This window comes from Misgurnus anguillicaudatus, chromosome 21, assembly GCF_027580225.2.
Source record: "Misgurnus anguillicaudatus chromosome 21, ASM2758022v2, whole genome shotgun sequence".
In the NCBI taxonomy this organism is placed as follows: domain Eukaryota; kingdom Metazoa; phylum Chordata; class Actinopteri; order Cypriniformes; family Cobitidae; genus Misgurnus; species Misgurnus anguillicaudatus.
Window position 1 is genome coordinate 15,125,001 of NC_073357.2, and position 5,000 is coordinate 15,130,000.

Below are 5,000 nucleotides of genomic sequence, written 5' to 3' on the forward strand. Positions count from 1 at the left end.
GGCCACACCACCCTGAGCACGCCCGCTCTCGTCTGATCTCGGAAGCCAAGCAGGGTCGGGCCTGGTTAGTACTTGGATGGGAGACCGCCTGGGAATCCCAGGTGCTGTAAGCATTTAATTAATTATTTAATTATTTATTCATATAATTTTTTTTCCAGAAATGCATCCTTTCTGTAAGCGTTCGCCGATGGCATGGCGTTGCCACATTAATCTTGAAGTGGCTCTCGAATTGAGTCAGCGCTCGTTTACGGCCACACCACCCTCAGCACGCCCGCTCTCGTCTGATCTCGGAAGCCCAGCAGGGTCGGGCCTGGTTAGTACTTGGATGGGAGACCGCCTAGGAATACCAGGTGCTGTAAGCATTTAATTAATTATTTAATTATTTATTCATATAATTTTTCCAGAAATGCATCCTTTCTGTAAGCGTTCGCACATGGCATGGCGTTGCCACATTAGTCTTGAAGTGGCTCTCGAATCGAGTCAGCGCTCGCTTACGGCCACACCACCCTGAGCACGCCCGCTCTCGTCTGATCTCGGAAGCCAAGCAGGATCGGGCCTGTTTAGTACTTGGATGGGAGACCGCCTGGGAATACCAGGTGCTGTAAGCATTTAATTATTTATTTAATTAATTATTTAATTACTTATTCATATAATTTTTTTCCAGAAATGCATCCTTTCTGTAAGCGTTCGCCGATGGCATGGCGTTGCCACATTAGTCTTGAAGTGGCTCTCGAATCGAATCAGCGCTCGCTTACGGCCACACCACCCTGAGCACGCCCGCTCTCGTCTGATCTCGGAAGCCAAGCAGGGTCGGGCCTGGTTAGTACTTGGATGGGAGACCGCCTGGGAATACCAGGTCCTGTAAGCATTTAATTCTTTATTTAATTAATTATTTAATTATTTATTTATATAAGTTTTTTTTCCAGAAATGCATCCTTTCTGTAAGCGTTCGCCGATGGCATGGCGTTGCCACATTAGTCTTGAAGTGGCTCTCGAATCGAGTCAGCGCTCGCTTACGGCCACACCACCCTGAGCACGCCCGCTCTCGTCTGATCTCGGAAGCCAAGCAGGGTCGGGCCTGGTTAGTACTTGGATGGGAGACCGCCTGGGAATACCAGGTGCTGTAAGCATTTAATTAATTATTTATTCATATAATTTTTTCCAGAAATGCATCCTTTCTGTAAGCGTTCGCCGATGGCATGGCGTTGCCACATTAGTCTTGAAGTGGCTCTCGAATCGAGTCAGCGCTCGCTTACGGCCACACCACCCTGAGCACGCCCGCTCTCGTCTGATCTCGGAAGCCAAGCAGGGTCGGGCCTGGTTAGTACTTGGATGGGAGACCGCCTGGGAATCCCAGGTGCTGTAAGCATTTAATTAATTATTTAATTATTTATTCATATAATTTTTTTTCCAGAAATGCATCCTTTCTGTAAGCGTTCGCCGATGGCATGGCGTTGCCACATTAATCTTGAAGTGGCTCTCGAATTGAGTCAGCGCTCGTTTACGGCCACACCACCCTCAGCACGCCCGCTCTCGTCTGATCTCGGAAGCCCAGCAGGGTCGGGCCTGGTTAGTACTTGGATGGGAGACCGCCTAGGAATACCAGGTGCTGTAAGCATTTAATTAATTATTTAATTATTTATTCATATAATTTTTTTCCAGAAATGCATCCTTTCTGTAAGCGTTCGCCGATGGCATGGCGTTGCCACATTAGTCTTGAAGTGGCTCTCGAATCGAGTCAGCGCTCGCTTACGGCCACACCACCCTGAGCACGCCCGCTCTCGTCTGATCTCGGAAGCCAAGCAGGGTCGGGCCTGGTTAGTACTTGGATGGGAGACCGCCTGGGAATACCAGCCTGCTGTAAGCATTTAATTCTTTATTTAATTAATTATTTAATTATTTATTCATATAATTTTTTTCCAGAAATGCATCCTTTCTGTAAGCGTTCGCCGATGGCATGGCGTTGCCACATTAGTCTTGAAGTGGCTCTCGAATCGAGTCAGCGCTCGCTTACGGCCACACCACCCTGAGCACGCCCGCTCTCGTCTGATCTCGGAAGCCAAGCAGGGTCGGGCCTGGTTAGTACTTGGATGGGAGACCGCCTGGGAATACCAGGTGCTGTAAGCATTTAATTAATTATTTAATTATTTATTCATATAATTTTTTTCCAGAAATGCATCCTTTCTGTAAGCGTTCGCCGATGGCATGGTGTTGCCACATTAGTCTTGAAGTGGCTCTCGAATCGAGTCAGCGCTCGCTTACGGCCACACCACCCTGAGCACGCCCGCTCTCGTCTGATCTCGGAAGCCAAGCAGGGTCGGGCCTGGTTAGTACTTGGATGGGAGACCGCCTGGGAATACCAGGTGCTGTAAGCATGTAATTCTTTATTTAATTAATTATTTAATTATTTATTCATATAATTTTTTTCCAGAAATGCATCCTTTCTGTAAGCGTTCGCCGATGGCATGGCGTTGCCACATTAGTCTTGAAGTGACTCTCGAATCGAGTCAGCGCTCGCTTACGGACACACCACCCTGAGCACGCCCGCTCTCGTCTAATCTCGGAAGCCAAGCAGGGTCGGGCCTGGTTAGTACTTGGATGGGAGACCGCCTGGGAATACCAGGTGCTGTAAGCATTTAATTCTTTATTTAATTAATTATTTAATTATTTATTCATCTAATTTTGTTCCAGAAATGCATCCTTTCTGTAAGCGTTCGCCGATGGCATGGCGTTGCCACATTAGTCTTGAAGTGGCTCTCGAATCGAGTCAGCACTCGCTTACGCCACACCACCCTGAGCACGCCCGCTCTCGTCTGATCTCGGAAGCCAAGCAGGGTCGGGCCTGGATAGTACTTGGATGGGAGACCGCCTGGGAATACCAGGTGCTGTAAGCATTTAATTAATTATTTATTCATATAATTTTTTCCAGAAATGCATCCTTTCTGTAAGCGTTCGCCGATAGCATGGCGTTGCCACATTAGTCTTGAAGTGGCTCTCGAATCGAATCTGTGCTCGCTTACGGCCACACCACCCTGAGCACGCCCGCTCTCGTCTGATCTCGGAAGCCAAGCAGGGTCGGGCCTGGTTAGTACTTGGATGGGAGACCGCCTGGGAATACCAGGTGCTGTAAGCATTTAATTAATTATTTAATTATTTATTCATATAATTTTTTTCCAGAAATGCATCCTTTCTGTAAGCGTTCGCCGATGGCATGGCGTTGCCACATTAGTCTTGAAGTGGCTCTCGAATTGAGTCAGCGCTCGCTTATGGCCACACCACCCTGAGCACGCCCGCTCTCGTCTGATCTCGGAAGCCAAGCAGGGTCGGGCCTGGTTAGTACTTGGATGGGAGACAGCCTGGGAATACCAGGTGCTGTAAGCATTTAATTCTTTATTTAATTAATTATTTAATTATTTAATTATTTATTCATATAATTTTGTTCCAGAAATGCATCCTTTCTGTAAGCGTTCGCCGATGGCATGGCGTTGCCACATTAGTCTTGAAGTGGCTCTCGAATCGAGTCAGCGCTCGCTTACGGCCACACCACCCTGAGCACGCCCGCTCTTGTCTGATCTCGGAAGCCAAGCAGGGTCGGGCCTGGTTAGTACTTGGATGGGAGACCGCCTGGGAATACCAGGTGCTGTAAGCATTTAATTAATTATTTATTCATATAATTTTTCCCAGAAATGCATCCTTTCTGTAAGCATTCGCCGATGGCATGGCGTTGCCACATTAGTCTTGAAGTGGCTCTCGAATCGAGTCAGCGCTCGCTTACGGCCACACCGTCCTGAGCACGCCCGCTCTCGTCTGATCTCGGAAGCCAAGCAGGGTCGGGCCTGGTTAGTACTTGGATGGGAGACCGCCTGGGAATACCAGGTGCTGTAAGCATTTAATTAATTATTTAATTATTTATTCATATAATTTTTTTCCAGAAATGCATCCTTTCTGTAAGCGTTCGCCGATGGCATGGTGTTGCCACATTAGTCTTGAAGTGGCTCTCGAATCGAGTCAGCGCTCGCTTACGGCCACACCACCCTGAGCACGCCCGCTCTCGTCTGATCTCGGAAGCCAAGCAGGGTCGGGCCTGGTTAGTACTTGGATGGGAGACCGCCTGGGAATACCAGGTGCTGTAAGCATGTAATTCTTTATTTAATTAATTATTTAATTATTTATTCATATAATTTTTTTCCAGAAATGCATCCTTTCTGTAAGCGTTCGCCGATGGCATGGCGTTGCCACATTAGTCTTGAAGTGACTCTCGAATCGAGTCAGCGCTCGCTTACGGACACACCACCCTGAGCACGCCCGCTCTCGTCTAATCTCGGAAGCCAAGCAGGGTCGGGCCTGGTTAGTACTTGGATGGGAGACCGCCTGGGAATACCAGGTGCTGTAAGCATTTAATTCTTTATTTAATTAATTATTTAATTATTTATTCATCTAATTTTGTTCCAGAAATGCATCCTTTCTGTAAGCGTTCGCCGATGGCATGGCGTTGCCACATTAGTCTTGAAGTGGCTCTCGAATCGAGTCAGCACTCGCTTACGCCACACCACCCTGAGCACGCCCGCTCTCGTCTGATCTCGGAAGCCAAGCAGGGTCGGGCCTGGATAGTACTTGGATGGGAGACCGCCTGGGAATACCAGGTGCTGTAAGCATTTAATTAATTATTTATTCATATAATTTTTTCCAGAAATGCATCCTTTCTGTAAGCGTTCGCCGATAGCATGGCGTTGCCACATTAGTCTTGAAGTGGCTCTCGAATCGAATCTGTGCTCGCTTACGGCCACACCACCCTGAGCACGCCCGCTCTCGTCTGATCTCGGAAGCCAAGCAGGGTCGGGCCTGGTTAGTACTTGGATGGGAGACCGCCTGGGAATACCAGGTGCTGTAAGCATTTAATTAATTATTTAATTATTTATTCATATAATTTTTTTCCAGAAATGCATCCTTTCTGTAAGCGTTCGCCGATGGCATGGCGTTGCCACATTAGTCTTGAAGTG

General features: G+C 47.8%; 1 protein-coding gene, 11 non-coding genes and 9 pseudogenes across 12 annotated transcripts in view; all 21 read left to right on the forward strand.

Moving 5' to 3' along the window:
- The window catches only part of LOC141357081 (5S ribosomal RNA), a 119-nt gene extending 6 nt beyond the window's left edge, over nucleotides 1-113 (forward strand). Inside the window, exon 1 of the ribosomal RNA XR_012363557.1 lies at nucleotides 1-113. This exon is cut by the window's left edge and continues 6 nt beyond it. This is a non-coding gene — a ribosomal RNA (5S ribosomal RNA).
- LOC129447580 (uncharacterized) overlaps nucleotides 1-5,000 on the forward strand; it is a 253,528-nt gene that overhangs the window by 240,492 nt on the left and 8,036 nt on the right. The gene's annotated exons all lie outside the window — the stretch shown is intronic.
- Nucleotides 244-362, forward strand: LOC141354269 (5S ribosomal RNA; annotated as a pseudogene).
- Nucleotides 490-608, forward strand: LOC141353755 (5S ribosomal RNA; annotated as a pseudogene).
- On the forward strand, nucleotides 750-868 carry LOC141353457 (5S ribosomal RNA). The gene has a single exon (XR_012360553.1). It is a non-coding gene; the product is annotated as a 5S ribosomal RNA (ribosomal RNA).
- On the forward strand, nucleotides 1,012-1,130 carry LOC141355105 (5S ribosomal RNA). The gene has a single exon (XR_012361531.1). It is a non-coding gene; the product is annotated as a 5S ribosomal RNA (ribosomal RNA).
- LOC141357082 (5S ribosomal RNA) lies at nucleotides 1,251-1,369 on the forward strand. The gene has a single exon (XR_012363558.1). It is a non-coding gene; the product is annotated as a 5S ribosomal RNA (ribosomal RNA).
- Nucleotides 1,500-1,618, forward strand: LOC141354270 (5S ribosomal RNA; annotated as a pseudogene).
- On the forward strand, nucleotides 1,748-1,867 carry LOC141354088 (5S ribosomal RNA; annotated as a pseudogene).
- On the forward strand, nucleotides 2,009-2,127 carry LOC141355106 (5S ribosomal RNA). Its single transcript, XR_012361532.1, has one exon. It is a non-coding gene; the product is annotated as a 5S ribosomal RNA (ribosomal RNA).
- Nucleotides 2,257-2,375, forward strand: LOC141355107 (5S ribosomal RNA). The gene has a single exon (XR_012361533.1). It is a non-coding gene; the product is annotated as a 5S ribosomal RNA (ribosomal RNA).
- Nucleotides 2,517-2,635, forward strand: LOC141354079 (5S ribosomal RNA; annotated as a pseudogene).
- LOC141354108 (5S ribosomal RNA) lies at nucleotides 2,777-2,894 on the forward strand (annotated as a pseudogene).
- On the forward strand, nucleotides 3,015-3,133 carry LOC141355108 (5S ribosomal RNA). Its single transcript, XR_012361534.1, has one exon. It is a non-coding gene; the product is annotated as a 5S ribosomal RNA (ribosomal RNA).
- LOC141353957 (5S ribosomal RNA) lies at nucleotides 3,263-3,381 on the forward strand (annotated as a pseudogene).
- LOC141358327 (5S ribosomal RNA) lies at nucleotides 3,531-3,649 on the forward strand. Its single transcript, XR_012364821.1, has one exon. It is a non-coding gene; the product is annotated as a 5S ribosomal RNA (ribosomal RNA).
- LOC141357677 (5S ribosomal RNA) lies at nucleotides 3,770-3,888 on the forward strand. Its single transcript, XR_012364164.1, has one exon. It is a non-coding gene; the product is annotated as a 5S ribosomal RNA (ribosomal RNA).
- Nucleotides 4,018-4,136, forward strand: LOC141355109 (5S ribosomal RNA). Its single transcript, XR_012361535.1, has one exon. It is a non-coding gene; the product is annotated as a 5S ribosomal RNA (ribosomal RNA).
- Nucleotides 4,278-4,396, forward strand: LOC141354080 (5S ribosomal RNA; annotated as a pseudogene).
- Nucleotides 4,538-4,655, forward strand: LOC141354109 (5S ribosomal RNA; annotated as a pseudogene).
- LOC141355110 (5S ribosomal RNA) lies at nucleotides 4,776-4,894 on the forward strand. The gene has a single exon (XR_012361536.1). It is a non-coding gene; the product is annotated as a 5S ribosomal RNA (ribosomal RNA).